The sequence below is a fragment of the Lipotes vexillifer genome, unplaced genomic scaffold (genome assembly GCF_000442215.2).
Source record: "Lipotes vexillifer unplaced genomic scaffold, Lipotes_vexillifer_v1.1 scaffold538, whole genome shotgun sequence".
In the NCBI taxonomy this organism is placed as follows: Eukaryota; Metazoa; Chordata; class Mammalia; order Artiodactyla; family Lipotidae; genus Lipotes; species Lipotes vexillifer.
This window is the reverse complement of record NW_006787547.1, coordinates 1086935-1107488: the sequence shown is the minus strand read 5'-3', so window position 1 is coordinate 1107488 and position 20554 is coordinate 1086935.

Genomic DNA, 20554 nt, shown 5'->3' with positions numbered 1-20554 from the left:
TTCCTGCTGTAAGGTGTATGCCAGTATGCATATTGGGTTTGAATCTTGTATAAGCCTCAAAATATAAGTCCTAGGAATTCTAATTTAGAAATTGATTATCTGAGTATGTACTTTTAAAAGCTTAAGAGGTGATTCAATATAGGGTTTGAAAGTGTATAGAAACTGAAAATTTTTGATGTCATGCACCTATCTAATAAATTCCCTCCAAGTTAGCATGTGTGTGTGCATATGTGTGTGTACGCGTATGCGTGAGTGTGTACATATATACTTTCAAAGGCTTCACCAAAGCTCATCTATGGATTTTTTAGCAAGCCCTGGCCTCTAAGTGAAGGACCACTGTATTATTTTGCGAAATAATTTTGCTTCTTTTCCCCTAACATATATTGAAATAAACCATACAATTGACTCTAAGTATTCTCCTCCATAATAATCATAAAAAACAAATACAGAATGTTGATATAGAATAAATCAGTATTCTATTTAGTGGAGTGGATATGTGAATATTTCAACAAGCAACATTTTTATTCTACTACCTTGGAATGCATTAAATATAGTACAGGTACTATCAATTAAAGTGTCTGAAAATTAATTACCACAAGGAGCAGAATCATTCAACTAATCACAGCCAGATCTAAATAAATTAGTTCTTAATCACAGCTTTGAAAGGAGAGAGAAAGAAAGCAACGTCAAGAAAGTCAAATTGCCTTCCCTTGGGCAAAGACATAATAAAACATACAATAAGTCAAGAATTTAACTCCAATTTGTTGATAAGATCACATTACAGTTTTAACAATAATATTATATATTTTCCCTAAATCTGGTTTTTAATATAATTTTTCATTGTTAGATAAAGGGACATATTTGCCAAAGCTAGTTTGAAAACTGCAGACAGGTGACAAGAGTCAAGAGTTAATGGAAAAATATGTCCTTTACAGGTTCTCAGACTCATTTTTTTTTTTCCCAAACTGGCTTGTGGTTGGGGGGTTCCTTTGCCATAGCTTCATATAGGGGGGCTTCCTTCCTCTATATTCCTTCTTTACATGGAAAGATGGAAAAAATGTCAGCCCAACATCTTTTCCCATTTAAGAGCTCAAAGATCAAAACGTTAGGCAAAAATTTAGGAACTGAGAAATACAAGGAGTTTCTTTCGCTAGTTTCCACAAAAGTAAGCTTGTTGCTGCTTTTTAAAGGAAAATAAAACAAATTTGAAGTTAAACAGCCCAGTTGTGAATGCCAGTCCCTACTTGTATGACTGGTTAAATTACTTAATCTTCCTGAATTTCAATTTACTCAATAATGAATCCAGAAGAAGTTGTCTATATCTCATAGGATGAGAGGATTAAATGAGATAATCCTCATAGCACCTCAATAATATTCAATGTTACATGGTATTAATAGTTTTGTTCTTGCTGGCATTTGATGATTAATTTACTGAAACATTTAAAATTCTTAAGGTTTAACTGTGATAAGCATCTTGACTCTGCACTTAAGCTGTTGCAAATGGACGAACAGAGTTTGTTAAACATTTGGATTTGGTTTACAATACTGATACACCACTATTTTTCTTTTTTTACTCTACTATGCATATCCAAGAAATAACCTTGAGAATGTTATAATATAAAGGGTACAAGGTTGGGGGATGTTTGGGCACATGCATTAAAACCACTGCTCTAAGACTCTGCTCATAATTCCAGTACATATCTCTTTATCTGTGCATTCTAAGCCATGTATGAACAGTTTCTGTATCACACAATTTTCTATAGAGTAGCCAAAAGGATCAATCTAAGATGCAAATTTGATCATAATTTCCCTGGCTTAAAATCCTTCAGTATTCCCCTTGGCCTTTTCAATAAAGGCCAAACACATTAACGGGGTTTACAAAGTCCTTTTGATCAGGTCCTACCTAATTCCTATAAGCTTCTTTCACAATTTTCTATCTCTGGTGCTTTGTGCTATACTCTACAACATGAACAGTACTCCCAAGGGGCCCTATTTCCTATACTTTGTTTGCTCTTCCCCTCTGGCCCACTCTCTGCCTGCTAGCTTTGATTTATTCTTTAATTTAATGTGTTGCTTCTGTTCCCTGAATTAAGCACCTTGGTTAGGTTTGCTGACAGAACATCCTATACGTGACCTCTCAGAAATAGTTTTTGATCTTAGGTCTAGTATTGCAACTATTCATATATTTAGTTTTCTTCATTTGACCATAAGAGTAACGGTTTTGCCAATCAATATCTCCCCAGCATCTAGCACAGTGCCTGGCACTTAGTAAAGGCTTAAAAATCTTATATGAATGAACCATATAGCATTGCAATTTCATGGTTATTGCTTATATTTCTCTCCATATTTTGAGCTTTTTAAGAACAAGAACAGTTTCAATAAATAATTCAAGGGATCTCTATTGAACACAGAATACCGTGGTAAGTTCCTTGAGAACAGGAACCTTGTGTAACTTGGTCTTTGTTTTTGTATCACTCAAACTTGGCACAAAGTAAGCACTGTGCCAACGGATGTGGAACAATAGATGAACTAATACGACTTTGACACTTAGGATCCTGAGAACAATGAAAATGCCAAGTTACCCTCTACTAACACATATTAAGTAGATACTTACTTAAGGAAAGAATGAATGAAGGGATAATGACAAGAAGTTAGACATAATAATGACAAGTTAGAATGAAGGAATATTGACAACCTACTTAATAACCTTCTCATAACTCCCTCAACTTTGAACTACCTGAATTACCATCTCATGCTTATTTTGAACTATTAGAGATGAAGAAATATTTAGATCTCCCCACCTCACTTAGGAAGTGCATTTCTGTTCTTTAAGAAAAAAGTAAAGCAAATGATCTTCACCAGCTACAGGTTAATGAAGAGGCGACATATTTTGTGAGGTAGTGTGTGTGTGGTATTGGTCCACCCTGATATTCAGGCTAATTTGAAAATACCACAACAGGGTGCCTGGCATTCACTAAGAAATTATACTCAAAGTGAATTTTTAAATGATTCATGTTTTGTAATCTTTAGAAATGAATGGTAATGATGTTGCTTTATATTCATATAATGCATTAATCTCCATCACTGCTAGTTAATTGTATACATTCTTGGCTTCTGAACAACAAACACTGTAGAAAGACAAATAGCTTCTCTTTCTGGAAAATATTATATATGGATCTTCTGTTTAAACAAATCTTTCTAGTTTTTATTGAATGCATGCAATTATAGAAAATTGTTACTTTAGGACAAACTGGGATCTATGTCTAAGCTGGAGGATGAAGGAGAAAAAGAGGTGAAGAAGCGGGTGCCAGGTCCCATTCAGGAATCAATGAAGGATAAACAGATAAATAAATAGTCTAATTAATTAATAACAATCTAATCCTGCAACACTGTGGGCAGGGGGAATGGTTCTTGGCTCAAAATACTGGTAAATTGAAGGATAAGTCTATATTGGGGCACATTTGAGTCAAGAGGTAACATTATGCCATCAAGACTCTAGACTGAATAGCCTCCTCTGTGTGCTAACTTTATCATCGGGAAGGCTCTCCATCGTGTTAACCTACTCTAAGCCTAACAGCTTAAAACTCTGGATCCTCAAAGAACATGGTCATCTCTTCCTTAGAATCTGAATGCCAAATCTCAGTGAAGATGCTTTATGTCTTGCTGCCATTCCAAGAGGCAAGAGAGATGGTATAATGTAATGGGCCAGTCTAGGTTGTGATGGTGATGAGAAGGAAGCAATAACATGACTGATAACTCAACAGGGATATATGAACTGAGGTACAGATAATTCTTGAAGGAAACATTAATGATGTCATTAAAATAAAGAAGAATTTGAATTAGAGCAGCTAAAATAACAGATTATTGAATCCAGTAAAGGGTATGTGACCAGGACTCCAAACTCATCCTACTGCAAACAAATCAAGTTTATTTTCATCAGTTTTATATAGTGAGCATCTACCTGAGAGTTTAGAGAAACTGATTTATTTCCTTAACAAATCTTGAAAACTTCTGACACTGATTAGCTGAAGGTTTACTTAGAGTTTGAAGATTTCATTTGTTTCTGAGAGCTGAGGACAGTATTCAAGAAAGAAAACTCATGGAAAAGTTAACAGATGATGCCTCCTAATATGAAATTATACTCATTGTGGGAAATAATTGTTACTAATAAGTATATAAAAGTGGCAAGAAAGTAAAAAATAGCAGAGATTACATAGCTGGCACCAACACCAACTAACCTTTTCAAGTTATGATTAATTGCCAAGAGCAAATAATACCCATGCAGTTGTGATCCTTTGTTTGCTTAATGCTGCTTTAGAGGAATCCTAAATCAGATAGTAAACAGGTTCCTCAGAGATGGAAAGTTTACATTTTATAACTTCAGGAATCTGCAGGATCTTGAGAGCTGCAGGTTGGCTGGATGGCTGCATATTAGAGGGTAAGAGGATCATCAAGACCATGACCTCCCTACCCTCCTGCACTGCTGGTGGAATGTAAGTTGGCACAACCACTATGGAGAACAGAATAGAGGTTCCTTAAAAAACTAAAAATAGAACTAGCGTATGGTCCAGGAATCCCACTCCTCACATACGTCCGGAAAAGATGAAAAATCTAGCTCAAAAAGATACATGCACCCCAAAGTTCATATCAGCTCTATTTACAATAGCCAAGACATGGAAACAACCTAAAGGACCATCAACAGAAAAATGGATAAAGGAGATATGAGATATATATATATATATATATATATATATATATATATATACACACACACACACACACACATATATGTATTACATATATTACATATATATGTATATATGCATATATATACACACATATATGTATATATACATACACACACACATAATGGAATACTACTCAGCCATAAAAAAGAATGAAATAATGCCATTTGCAGCAACATGGATGGACCTAGAGATTATCATACTAAGTGAAGTAAGTCGGACAAAGACAAATATTGTGTGATATCACATACATGTGGAATCTAAAAATAATACAAATGAATCTATTTATATAACAGAAACAGACTCACAGACATAGAAAACAAACTTACAGTTACCAAATAGGAGAGGGAGGTAAGGAGGGATAAATTAGGTGTATCAAATTAATAGATAAACACTACTGTATACAAAATAGATAAGCATCAAGGATTCACTGTATAACTCAAGGAACAATATTCAATATCTTATAATAACCTATAATAAAAATAATCTGAAAAAATATGTATATAACTGAATCACTTTGCTGTACACCTGAAACAAATACAACATTGCAAATCAACTACACTTCAATTAAAAAAAAAAAAAAGACCTCCCTCATTAGCTCTCACTGTCCTGTTTGGGAGCATCATTCCTATGTATATCACCATCACTATATGTCCTGCTTGTGCCTAAGGAGTGAATATTTCATCTCAATATGCCGTAGATGATAATAGTAATGATAATAGAGATTATTCTCAAGCACCTACTAGAAAATAATACTAGCACTGTATTAAGCACTGATCAACCAGAATATGCCAAATAAATATTCTTTTCATCTTTTTCAAATCAGAAAGCTTAGGGCAGACAGTTAAGCACCTTGACTAAATTCAAATGGTTAATGAAATTCAAACCTGAGTTAATTTAATCCCAAAGTTGATTTTTTTCCCCCTTTATAACACAAGATTTTCTAATTCAATTCTTTGCTTTTTTATGCCCAGAATGATTCCTACATATAACAGAAGAATAGAGTGACTGAGTTTCCATTTTGTAATATCTCTGCTTTTCTCCTTCTTGCTTTTCTTTTTTTCTGTTTGCGGTACATGGGCCTCTCACTGTTGTGGCCACTCCTGTTGCGGAGCACAGGTTCTGGACGTGCAGGCTCAGCGGCCATGGCTCACGGGCCTAGCCGCTCCGCGGCATGTGGGATCTTCCCGGACTAGGGCACGAACCCGTGTCCCCTGCATCAGCAGGCGGACTCTCAACCACTGCGCCACCAGGGAAGCCCCTTCTTGCTTTTCTTACTCCATCACACAGCACTCTTAGATACAGGGCTAGAGTAGTTTCAAATCTATTTCTCCAACTACTCAAAGTCACTGCTAGATAAAAACAGTCTAGACAAATGCTTCTGAGCTCTCTTACCTTCCCTTCAGAAGGAATTGTATAATGATTCATACGGAGTCAGATGACCATCTGCTAATTCTTTGTACCATAAACAATATGGGGAACAGCCTGTTATAAGAGGCCACAAGGGCAATTCTTTGGTTTTTGGGGATAAGTCTTTTGGGGGACAGTGAGGCAGAGCTGGTAAACGAGACAGAAAAGTCTCTCGTATGCTAAGGACAAAACCAGCTAGTCCATTTTTCCTTGGGAAAGCACTTCATTTGACTTTGTCATTTGTAAGAACATTCTAAATTAATACAAATCCGTGGTTTCAAAGGAGGTTAACAGGACCAAAATACAAAGCTGCTTCCTGTACTTTAAATAGAAACTTAGAGAAAGTACTTTTCAAAGGCAAATTCCTGAATATGGGAAGAAAATTTCTAAACTGGAGCAGCAGTGTGCATTAGGGACTAAATATCTGAATCTCCTTCGTCTTAAAGTAGAATTGCTTGACAGTGATGTCGGAACTGAAGCACCGTCCATGTTAGGACTCACGTACAGAGCTTTTGTATGACAAGAATGACATACAATGTCATTCTTGTCATACAAAATGACAAGAATATTTGCTATTAAATTCTAAACTGATGCTGAGTGACAGAATATCTCCCATATCCTTGCCTCTTGCAGACAACTATCACAAGCTCAGTTTGCCTAATAGAAGCATGGCATGTGCTATCCCATAAAAAGGCAGGTGCCTTCAAATGAGCAGTGGCCAATATTGCTTCTGAGAAATATGAAAACTTGTCTGCCTTCACTGAACCAATTATTCAGCCAACTATACATTGGGGAAATTAATTCTTGAAGCAAAATATTTCATTGCATTCATAACTACAAATATTGTTCTTAGATATAAACCGCCTGGCTCACTTGACTTGGTGACCTTTGATTTCGAGGTATCTAATAGATTCATATGTTCTGAAGAAGCCTTTTTTTTTCCCCTTAAATTGATCTTTCAACTTCTTGAATATCAAATGAATATTAAGTCCTTTCAGAGGTGTCTGAGAAGTCAAAGAACTCTATGTACTTTGTAAGTTTGGCTTCCAACTTGCCTCAGAGATGCAGAATATCATAGAATCTCAATGGTGGAAGGGATCTTAGGAGTGATTCAGTCTAATGTGATAATGTACCCTTCTTCCCTACTGGGCTGTGAGTGCCACAAGAACAAAAATAATGTCTAATTAGCCCTTATTTCCCCAGTGCCCGATAAGGAGTCTCATACACAATAAGTCTTAATTACATAATGACTAAGTGAAAAAAAAATGACAAGGTAATCCATCTGAGACTTCTCCAAAAAGTGGTGCATTTACCACCAATGTTACAAGACTATTATAGGTGGGATTTAGACAAGGGTCAGTATATTATTTCATATATTTTAATATACCTATAATATTTATTAATTTATCCTTGAACTATGAAGTAATAACCAAAAAATTATAAGCTTAAAATAAATAGTAAACTTTAAAAAAGTATAATAAAGGAAAGTAAAGGTGATATCATTGATGATAAAAATTGTGAGAGGGAGAACGAAGGAACGACAGAAATTTGTTTTACTCAGTGTTTGGTTATCTCTGTTTCATACCTCCTTTATGACACTGCCAACTTCCTAGGTCTTTATTGTTATTGCATTATTATTATTACTGTTGTTTATATTATCCTATAGAAAATTATAATATGAATTTATGATGCCATTGAAATGTATAATTCTACTTTACTCACTGTTTTTCAGCCACTTGACCTCTATATTTGTTATTACCATGGAGTTGAGCACTTTCATCTGTTGTAATTTCTTATTGTTTTCATATCTTCACCTCTTTATCCTCTGCTGCTTCTATTTTTTCTTAGCATCCTAAGATTATGATCTAAAAGGCAGCTTTGAAGGATGATTTTTGAAAGATGTAAGTGGATTGTTTATAAAAGGCTCTTATAAGTGTGTCGGGGGCCAGCAAGAGAGGATGTTAGATTTGACACAGAACCAGAAGTAGAATTCTGGAAACTTTTAATTTTCTTGATCTTTTTCTCATTAGATTAGAAAATAAATTTATATATTTATGTACCTATTATCTTCTGAGAAACGCTTAAAGAGACCCTCATATCTTTATCTTTCATTATACACAAAGGTTCTGCCTGTGGTACTTTGAAATAAATAATGAGGACTTATTAGAAATGCAGATTTACTCTTGTTAAAATTGGACTGGCAGGTTGTGAAACCCTCTCCTATCATTATTTCTGACATTCATTTTCATTTTGGAATATTATTACAATAGTGCTCATTCCACTGTCAGATTTTTTGAACAGAGAAGCAATATGAATGCATTAAACCATTCACTGAGCAGGAATTATGCACTTGGTGCCCATTTGGAATTAAGTGCCAGGAGAAGAACTTGTCAGTTTGTTTTCCCAGAGCAAGAAGTTAACAGGGTGTGTGTGTGTTTTAAATTTCTTCTATTATTTTTTAAATGAATAAGAACGATGGACATGCTCATAGGTTTATCCAGGTTGCCACAGTAAAACATTTAAATATTATCAGCTCTTTGTTTCTCCTCATCTTCTTTGGAGGGGACAAGGAGTTTGAGGAGAGAAGTTCTTTAAGGGAGACTGAATGCTGAGCACCTGACTCTTACTATGTTTAGATATTTGAAACAATTTCCTAGATTGTGTCCCATACACCAGCTTACTAGTACTTCTTTTAACAAAGAATGTTTATTTTTAGTGTGCTTCTAGCGTACCAAAAAAAATGGTTAGACTATGAATTTGGCACACATTTTCCTTTTGGTGTCACTATAATGTAACACTTTCCAAGTTCACATCCGTACATGAGTAACAAACGACTAGAGAAAGATTGCTAAGGTTGACTAAACTGCATATGAAATGTCTCTAAAGCTTTTTTTTTTCTTCTTCTTTTTAAAGAACTTTCTCTCGCATGTTATTTGCCTCCACTTTTTAACTGCTTACTTGGGATTTTTTTTTTTTTTTTTTTGAGTGACTAACGCAAACCACTCTGTGTAGTCACATATTCTTAAAAATTGTTCTGAGTCTGATTCTGATGCTTCCTCCGTCTCTTCAGACTGTCTACTCGTTGGTTTACCTTTTAATTATTTCTTGATAGCTGGACATGATTTCCTGGCTTAAAAGAACGGCTGTCAGTAGGACTTCAGTAACGTAGTGGTTAAGTAGTGGGGAAAGGGGAAGCATGCGATAGTCCTATGATGAGGTCCCAGTTTTTTAGTGAGCCTCTATGGGGTTTTTTGTTTGCTTGTTTTTTTGGGTTTTGTTCGTTTGTTTGTTTTCCTCCCTTAGGCGGGAAAGAATGTCTAGAGTGACTGGAGTTGGATATTTCTCTTTCTTCAGGTCATTTAGGCCCTGATAAAACTCCAGCAAGTTAGGCTCCGGTTAAGTACTCTCTCCTGAGAACAGAGCTTGTTAATGAGAACAAAATGATCTTCCCCCAGCAAGAGCATGGGGTTTTTGTTTGTTTGTTTGTTTGTTTGTTTTGCCATTCACTGTGAGAACCTGACAGAGCTTGAAGAGGTAAAACTCACAAAAGGATGGGTGGGGAAGAAGCTGCAGGGTTCCCTGGAGTTTTTCTTTCTCAAATTTTCATACTGAGCCTACAGACATTTGTCAATTACAGCTCAGGTTTTCCTACTCCAGCACTGGTTCCCAGGAACCAGTTAAGTTCTGCTCTGTGAAGTTGTGATTTTCTGTATTTGTCTCTTTTCTCCAGTTTTGGGGACAGTAGTTTGCCTTGTAATCTCACTTGTCTTAAGGATATGAGTAGAGTTCCTGATATTTTCAGTTTCTTCAGCTTTTTACTTGTTGTTGGGATGGAATGGTGACTTCCAAGCTCCTTACATGCCAGACTGAAAACTGGAATTCAGGTTGTGTTTTTAAAAGTCCATATATATGCTGTTTTTTAAAAGACATAGCTAAAGCACAGGACCTCTCAAATTGTTCAAAATAAATGATGGAGAAATATATATTAGACAAATAAAACCTGTGTAGCTACATTATGTAACATAAATATATTTTTTAACAAAACTTATTAGAAAACTAATCCAAAAATTTATATGGAACCATAAAAGACAGAATTGCCTCCCAGACTCCAGACAATGTTACAAAGCTACACTAACCAAAACAGCATGGTACTGGCACAAAAAACAGACATTTGGATCAATGGAACAGAATGGACAGCCCAGAAATATATCCACACACACCCATGGTCAATTAATCAACAAAGGAGGCAAAAATATACAATGGAGAAAAGAAAATCTCTTCAGCTAGTGGTGTTGGGAAAGCTGGACAGCTGCATGTAAATCAATGAAGTCTATGGTACCCTCAGACCATAGACAAAATTAACTCAAAATGGCTTACAGACTTAAATATAAGACATGACACCATAGAACTCCTCAAAGAGAACACAGGCAGAATCGTAGCAATGTTTTCTCAGGTCAGTCTCCCAAGGCAATAGAAATCAAAGCAAAAATAAACAAATGGGACCTAATCAAACTTATAAGCTTTTGAATAGCAAAGGAAACCATAAACAAAATGAAGAGACAACCTACAGACTGGGAGAAAATATTTGCAATCAATGCAACTGACAACGTATTAATTTCCCAAATATACAAACAGCTTATACAACTCAATAATAAAAAAACAAACAACCCAATCAAAAAATGGGCAAAAGACCTAAATAGACATTCTCCAAAGAAGACATACAGATGGCCAACAGGCACCTGAAGAGATGCTCAACATTGCCAATTATTAGAGAAATGGAAATCAAAACTAAAATGAGATACCCACTCACATGGGTCAGAATGGCCATCATTAAAATGTCTACAAATAACAAATGCTGGAGAAGATGTGGAGAAAAGGGAACCCTCCTACACTGTTGGTGGGAATGTAAATTGGTGCAATCACTATGGAAAACAGTATGCAGGTTCCTTAAGAAACTAAAAATAGAGTTGCCATATGATCCAGCAACCCCACTCCTGGGCATATATCCGGAGAAAATTATAATTCAAAAAGATACATGCACCGCAATGCTCATAGCAGCACTATTTACAATCGCCAAGACATGGAAGCAACCTAAATGTCTATTGACAGATGAATGGATAAAGAAGATGTGGTGTGTGTGTGTGTGTATGGTTTATTACATGTGCATGATAAAAAGGAAATGATTCCCAGATATTTAGAAATTGAAGTCAAATTACTAAATATTTTACTTAGAACCAAATGATGAATGAAATACTAAGTAAGCTGTAAAAGTAAGGTGTTAGAAGTTAGAAAATGGACAACACAATAAATCTAAAGGAAGTAGAAGAAAGGAGATAAAACAATGAGAGAGATGGAGAGAGCACAATAATTGTTTCTTAAATAACAAATTAACAAAATAGACGTACTTCTGGCAAAAGTGATCAAGAAGAAAATGGAGAAGCCATAACAAATATTATAATAAAATCAGATTAAAAAGAAGTACACTAAAATACAGAAAGATAGAGTATCAACAATTGTTAAAAATGTGAAAACTTAGATAAAATGACTACTCTTGCAGAAAAAACATGAATTACCAAGAAGAAATTAAAAGCTTCAAATAGAATTATAACTATTAAATAATTTGAAATATTGGTTTGAAATGTTTCCATAAATAAAACATAAGGCCAAATTGTGTTTTACAAGTGAGTTTTACCCAACTTTCTAGGAAATAATCATTCCATTTCATGTAAACTCTTCTGCAAAAGAGAAAAGACTTTCCAATTTTTGTACTTTCCAACGTTTGTACTTTCCAATTCTATACAAAACCAGCTAATCCCAAAACCAAATTAGGCAAAGCCATTACAAGAAGTGAGAACCAAATGTTTGTTCTATTCATGAATATAATATAAATTATAAGTAAAAGATTATCAAAATTAATCTATACATACATTAAAAACAAAATGAAAATAATGCACTATGGGCAAGTTGAATTTATTCCAGGTATGCAAAGATGGCTTAATATCATAAAATTAATAAATACAATTTACTATCTCATTAGATTAGAATAAAATAAATTGTTATATTAATAGAGAAATAATTCCCTAATAATCAGCAGCTATTCAGGATAATATTTTTCAGTATTGCATTTTTTTTTTTTTTTTTTTTTTTTTTTTTTGTGTATGTTACACATTATTTAGTTGTGCCATATTTCTTGGTCATTCTATTTTGTTTTTTTTTTTTTTCCTTGCGTTATGCCGGCCTCTCACTGTTGTGGCCTCTCCCATTTGCGGAGCACAGGCTCCGGACGCGCAGGCTCAGTGGCCATGGCTCACGGGCCCAGCCGCTCCGCGGCATGTGGGATCTTCCCGAAACGGGGCACGAACCCGCGTCTCCTATATCGGCAGGCGGACTCTCAAGCACTGCGCCACCAGGGAAGCCCCAGTATTGCATTTTTAAAAAGGCACAAGCTTCTGTAATCCTGTGATGAGTTTCTTAGAAAAAGAAAGGAAAAGAAAAAGTGCAGCTAACAGCCTAAATGTGGGAATATTACAAGCCCTTCTTTAAAATCGGGAGCACAACAAGGAAGCCTACTCTCACCACTTTTCTGTATCTCTATCAGAGGCTCTCCCTGTCCAGTTCTACTTCTCTTGGCCTTCACAGGAGTCGGACCTGCATCACTGTGTGAAGACTTTCTATGACCAATCTGCTTCCCTGCCCCGTACATCTTTTACAGGCACTACAACCCCAATCAACCTCTTGTTCTCCACCATCATAGCAGGATATTTTCAAACATCTCCCTTGATGGCTGATCTATTCCATCTCGAGATGATATCCCAAGAGAGGTCTGAGAAAATATGTGGTAATATAAGTCTTGACACTACATCAACACTGCAGGCTGGTCATAAAGTCCCATTTTTGGGTGGTACATAGGTGCATAGATAGTTCCTCTCGAAGAATGGCCCAATAGATTAGAATACCCTGACCACTGCAATAAAAGCAAGTTGGGGGGAGTTGGTGGCTTAGAAAGACACATTTATCTCTTGTTGAAAACTATAAAACCTGAAAACCAAATTCTCAACATTATAGTCAAAGTCATCAAACTTAACAAGTATTTGAGGTTTAACTGATTTAGGTCTGACAGGCCAAGGCCAGGACCCTTGTTGGGAAAACCTGGGACTTGACAAATGGGATGGAAACATACCGGTGAACACTTCCAAAGACTTTAGTTCCCCGGATTGCTCTTAACTCTCAGAACCAGCAGAATTGACCTACCCCTCACCAGAGCTAGCACTACCCCTGTATGAGAAGACACAGCAGTGGTTTTTCTCCCACAAAGCAACATGGGCCCTCAGAATGATCCTTTCCAATTCCATTGCTGTCTGTCAAGCCAGTAATTAGGGTGGAGGCACAGCATCAACCCAGCCAGGGTCATGCTAGGCCTGATAGTGGAGGAAAGGACTGTGGCCCACAGAAACTACAAGAATAAGCTGGCATGCACCAGACTGGATTTTGAGGGTGCCTGATCAAGGGGTACAGAACATAAGACAGGACAAGGGAGAGTTCATTAACTCTGGCCCACTCTCTTGAGACGTGAGATTTAACACTCTGGCAAAATCTTAGGAAATGGTGAAGCTTTCTGCTAGAGTAGTTTCTAGAAGCCAGGGAAAAGGGACGACCCATTCCGAGCAAAACTGAAATGCCTAAATTACCATGTCAGATGGTGAAGAAAGGGATTAGAAAGTTTAGATAAGTCAGTATGCTGGATCAGATCTATACTGTAAATTCAAAAGTACTACGGTCCCTGGAAAAGCCAAGACAACAAAACTCACCTAGGCCATAACGCCCAGGTAACACGAAACAAGCATCAAGACAAAGTTTAGTAGTGGTTCTCTTCTGCTGGCCAGGATTGAGTAAAAGAGACGATCACAAAATTGACTCATTTATAGCAAAGAGGATGTGTGTGTGGGGTCCCAAAACCATGGGGGTCAGGTGACATTGCTTTCCCTCCAGATCCCAGGTGCTCATAATTACATTAAAACTCACAAGGTGTGAGTAGCAGCCTAGTGGTCCTGACTCACACGGAGTGACGAAGATGTTGAATGAAACACAGCGCCCAAAGGAAAGTACATAGGCAGGCAGTAAGAGTGCTGCTAAATATAAAATCAAACAAAAGCAAGAATGGATGAGGAGGGTAGTTGCTAGGCAATAAAAAACCGTTGCCTAGTTCCTAGAGTTGGGCCAGTTTTCACATCTGTGACATATCCAGTTCAGGGCTCTACCACATCAATACAGTTTTTAAAGATCTCATGATCTAGGGGTATGGAAACACCCTAAGAAAAGTAAGAGAGCAAACTGAAGCCCCTTGTATCCACTACCGTAAATAAAGAACCACACAACACATGGTAAGCCTCTTCAGAATTTGGAACTGATGTGTTCCACACCTTGAATTACAGTCTTAGCCTCAACACCTCAACCTTACAGCTTTGAGTGGGGCCTACAGCAAGCAATGGTTCTCTAGTAGAACGTAAGCAGCCCTACTGCCTGGGCCGTATGACACAGCAGACCCTGTGTTGTTGGAGATATCAGTGCTGGGAGAAGATGCAGTGTGGAGGTCTGGCAGGTCCCAGGGGGGAAATCCCACTTCTGGAGTGAGGCCATGTCATCTGCTTTGTTAACAGCTCCTAGTGCACTAATTGGCCTTGGTAGAGACAGAATACTTGACCATGGGACACTAAGTGACCATTTGTCTTAGGGCTGCCTATTATAAGTTGTGTTTTGTTAGATTTAGCAAGCAATAAAGTTGGGGAGGCACAGCAATTCATTAAAAGATGAAAATGATATATCCAGGGTCCAGCTTGAGTAGGCCCATAAAGCATGGGCAAGCTTATAAGCCATGGCCCAAATCCCCATGTCACAAGTCACAATTGTACCAGCGTCTCTCCCTCAACTCAAACCTATGACCAGTGGAAAGGATCTTACACGACCACCAAAATACGGAAAGAAAAAAATGTATACCTTGTATGAATAGGTCAGTTTAGTAGTGGTATTATGTAAGTCAAAAAGTGATGGAGTTACACTCAGGCATAATCTTGGGTGAGAGGGCCAAGGGGAAATCTTTTCAATGGGCAAAGGTTCAAGAGGTTCAGTACAACTTATGTTGTAGGAAAAGTGGCCTGAGGTGAGAATATATACAGACTCATAGACAATGGCTAATGGCCAGCTAGTCACAGGTCTAGGAAGGAAAAGATTAAAAGCTCAGAGGACTATGGTAGAGGCAGGTATATAGGAGTCGGCAAGAAGTGAGATGATTTTTGTATCACATGTTAATGTCCACCAAAAAAAGAAATCTATCATGAAAGGGGCACTGAATAACCAAGTAGATGAAATCACCTGGTTAATTGGCATTAGTCATGCTCTGTCATTGGCATGATGGCCACAAAAAAGAGTAGACAAAATAGCAGAAATGGAGGCTACTGATGGGCCCAACATCATGGTTCTTATTTTCTAAGGCTTATCTAGCCACTTCTGAATGTTCAAGCTGCCAGCAAGAGAGACTAATGCTGAGCATTACACCTCAAGGTGCCAACAAGCCACTGCATATCAAGTTGTGTCCCTTTCATCCTGGAAGAGCCAGTGGTTCATTCACACAGCAGTAGACCCTTATTCTGCTTATGGGTTTGCTTTTCCTGCCCATAGGAATTACTTATACAGTAATTGCACCCTTAGGTATATATCCAAGTGAAACTCTTGCACATATACATTAAAAGGCATAACTATGAGCTCAGCAGCAGTGTTCATGCAAAATATTGGAAACAACTTTAATGCCTATCATTAGAATAGATGAATGAATAAATTGTTATATTCAATATAACACAATTGAATGTAACACAGCAGTCAAAATGAAAGTACTGTCACAACTAACAGCAATATGGATGAATGTCAACAAAAATGTTAAGTGAAAAACCTTACATTCATGATAATACACTTTTGATGAAATTAAAAATAACTGAGAGGATACATCATAGGTGTATAACTAAATAAGTATAAACTATACATAGTATTATATAACTATATAACTAAATAACAAATACATATATATGTATATACAAACTAACACATATTTTCTAAAGGAATAAAACTATATAAAAAGGAAAGCAGGGCTTCCCTGGTGGCGCAGTGGTTGAGAGTCCGCCTGCCGATGCAGGGGACACGGGTTCGTGCCCCGGTCCAGGAAGATCCCACATGCCGCGGAGCGTCTAGGCCCGTGAGCCATGGCCGCTGAGCCTGCGCGTCCGGAGCCTGTGCTCCGCAACGGGAGAGGCCACAACAGTGAGAGGCCCGTGTACCGCAAAAAAAAAAAAAAAAAAAAAGAAAGAAAAGCAAGGAAATGACAAAAATATGAGATTGAGAATGTTCATAATTTCTGGGGAGAGTCTTGGAGTTAAGATGGTGATTCATTCGGTTAGATATAGGCTATTCATTTGGTTAGATATAGGCTATACTCAGAGTCAGAGATTTTGTTTGGGTGGTAGGTTCATGGTGCTCATTACATGATTCCAAATAACTAATTAACTAAGTAACTAAAACACAAATATATAAGGGCATGACTAAATTGATGGTGTTATCATTAGGAATTACAAGGATAAGTGTGTTATCACCATAGATTATAATTAACTCAATTCCATACAGTGAAGTCTCATGTGTATGTGTGTTTGTGTGTGTATGTGTGTGTATTTGTGTGTATGTTTCTGCAGATAATTAAGGTCAACGTTGAATCAGAAAAGTATTTCCTTAAAATCTAAACATGTTTTCAGTATTTGCGTATTTGTGATGGTTCTCAAATATGTACACGTTATTTGACAAGCCTCTTCTCAAAAGGTGGAAATGAAGTCCCCTGCATTTGAGTATGTGCCAGACATTGTGTCTTGCTGCTGCTGACTGAAATGTGGTAGCAATGATGGCATGTGACTTCCAAAAAAATGTCATTAAAGGCATAACAGCTTTCTACTTTCTCTCTCTTTTAGATCACTTGGTGTGGGAGAAGCCAGCTGCCATGGCACAAAACAGTTGCCATAATTAGCAAATAAAAATATAGGAAACAGTTAAATTTAAATTTCAGAAGAGCAATGCATTTTTTAGTATAAGTATGTCCCTTGCAATGTTGGGAACATACTTATACTAAAAATGCATTTGTTGTTTACCTTAAATTCAAATTTAATTAAGCATCCCGTACTTTATCTTAGGACACTCATACAATCATATGAAGAGGTCTATATAGCAAGGAATGGGGTTCCCTGACAAAAGCCATCAGAGTCATCCATCTTGGAGGCCTACCCTCTGGCCCCAGTCAAGCCTTCAGATGACTGCAGCCCTGGCTGATGACTTCAATATCATAAAAGACCCTAAGCCAGAATCACTCAGCTAAGCTACTCTGAAAGTAATGAACCACAGAAACCGTAAAATAATAAATGTGTGTTGTTTTACACCACTAAGGTTTGAAGTAATTTGTTCCATAGTAATAGATAACTCATAGAGCAAATATCTCTTCAACTACGGTTTTCAGAATTATAATCCAAAGAGGAAGAAATTGACATACATCACTTGTTTCTAAGATATTTTCAATATATCATTTTTTCTTTGTTTTGTTTGTGTGTTTAACTCCAACATCACTTGGCCTTAAGTGATGATAAATGCACTAAATTTGGACTTTTTTTGGACTGATCAGTTTTCACAGTTCACTAAAGCTGTTCTGTCCTGGAATAAATCAAAGTCTTTTTTCTCTTCTTGCAGCCACATTTGATTTCCCTAATTCTGACTGAGATCTCAAGAGAAGAATAGAAAGAAAGAGTATATATTTTGATGGAAAGTAAAAGCTGTCATTTCATAAATGATAATGCTTCTGTTTCTTAAAGAAAGAAAGATATCTTCCTTTCCCTGCTCCCAATAGGAATATATGGGTCGATTAGTTTTCTCTGCTTCACCACAAGCAGGTTCTGTGACCAATTTTTCCTCTTTACTGATAACATTTTTTTCCTACAAGAATATTCCACATTCTATCGTTTACCTTTGAATCCTACATAGGTACTTGTCTCTAGAGATTCATCTTTTTCTCATTTCCACGTTTAACACCTGTGTGAATATCTGCTTCACTGAAAATCCAATGCAGTTCTTTTGCTGAGTGCTGTTTATTTCTCTTCCTCCCTGCCAACCCCTGCCCAGATGCTCCAAAAAGAAATGCATTATGATTGTGGCTCCAGTGAGAGTTTGGGAGCAAGATGATGTGTGTCCTAATGTTTAAGAGTCCCTGATTACAACTTGAAAACATCCCTTTTCTCCCCTTTAAGCAGTTTACCACTTTAAACTGCCTCAAAAGATTTTCTTTGCCGTAATAATTCTTCATTAATAAGATGGTAGCATAATGGAAAACTACAAACTGCAGGACTGCTTAGAGGGAAACAGAACAGCCAAAGTGACTTCTCATATTCACTATGCAAAATTCAAACTGATACACAGGTGTGAAAAACGCTTGCATCAACTTTCCTCTCAAAGATTCACTTTGTTATACAGCAGCAACTAACACAACATTGTAAAGCAATTATACTCCAATAAAGATGTAAAAAAAAAAAAAGAAGATATAGCTGTTAATTAATTGCAGGGCATTTCCTCCTGTAGTATTTTACTCTTAATTCATGTATTTCTTGAGGTAGTAGAAAGTGCTCTGCCCTTGCAAGCAGAAGACCTGGTGTCATCCATGGTTCTGCCACATTTCACTATCTAGTTGTTGAGAATCAATTCAAATATTATCTCAACTCTAGCTACTAAGTTGACTTTGATGTGCAACTTTTACTCCCCTCTCCATGATCTATATTTCCTTTTCTTTTTCTTTGGTCTTTATGTTTAATTCCTACCTCAGCAGTCATATTATTTAATGCATGTCTTCTTATTTTAAACCAACTCAAATTCTTTATGGGTGAAATATCAGAAATATTAATAAATGGAAGTGGCTCCCGTCCTTATAATTTATTTCAGGATCTAACATGTAGCAGGAACTAGACAACCTATATACATCATAGTACAAAATTTTAATTGAAGTAGGCACCTTTTAGCCATTTTACAGATGACAAAACAGTGACTTACCCAGGTTGACAGCTCTAGTGATTACAATTCATTTAAACCAGGTTTAAATAATTAGAGTTCATGTAATTTTAATTGTGCTGAAGCTAAGAAAGCACCTAAATCTCATCTAAATCCTTAACTTCTCTGATCCAAGGGAGAGTGGATTAGATAATTTCTAACTCCACTCTTTTCTAATTCACTAATTATAAAAGCAGGTGCCCTTGGTCTAATGTTGTGTTCCACTGATTCATAAAGTTCCACTGATGAAATATTTGTGATCCATATTGTCAAAATGTAATGACCTTTTTTTGTTTTCCTCTTTGCCACGTTGTGTGAATGGATGAACCACATCAGGAATGGGGAATGGTTAGTAAATCAGTTTCCTTGTGTTTCCTCATCCGGGGGCCCACATTTCTTTCCTGTGCTGCTCTCTTCCCATCAGTCAAGTACTGTGTCTGTCTTCCTGCCTTTACTCCACTGCTGTTGACTCATCAGGCCCAAGGCTATTGCCTCAGGCTCCTGGATGTTCTCCCAGCCATTAGTCTCTTTCTTTCTCATGCCTACTGGAATGACCCTTCTAACATAGCACGCCTGATCTGTGTAACCGTGATGACTTCTAGTCCAAGTACATCAGTGACTCTTTGCTGCCCTCAGAGGAAGAATATAAAAAATCAACACACATGCTCTCCATCATCTGATGCCTACCTACTTCTGCAGCCCTCCTCATGCATGACTCACCCTCCAGAGTCTCACTGCTTGGCTGCTCTGCTACATTTTGCTCCGTAAGGAACACCGGGCCTGTATTTCTCTCCTTTTCTTCATCAACTCCTACCCAGTCTTCAAAAGGTAAGTCAAGCATCATCTTGCCTTGAAGTTTTTCATGTTCTCACACCTCCCAGTCCCAACTGCATTAGGTGTACTATTAATAACTAAAATTTCATAGAAGTAACAGTGTAACACCTAATGTACAGCCATTTAGTGGTCCTTTTCCCACCTGCCCCCAAAGACTGTGAGCCATAGGAAGGTAAATGTGACCATTTGTTTTGTATTGCTTTTTCAGCTTACCTAGAACTTCTTATGTGTCAGGCAGTGTTTTAAAGCATTTTACAAATATTAACTTGGTTACTCCTTCTTGCAACCTTATGAGGTAGGTACTTTTATTATCCACATTACATGGATAAACAAACTGAGACAAAAATAATGGGTCAGAATGAAAGAGAAGCTCTAGGTGAGTAACTATCCCAGAGATCAATCTTGGCCTTGCTTGTCACAGCTTAACCAGACAACCTGATGCACCTTCAGCA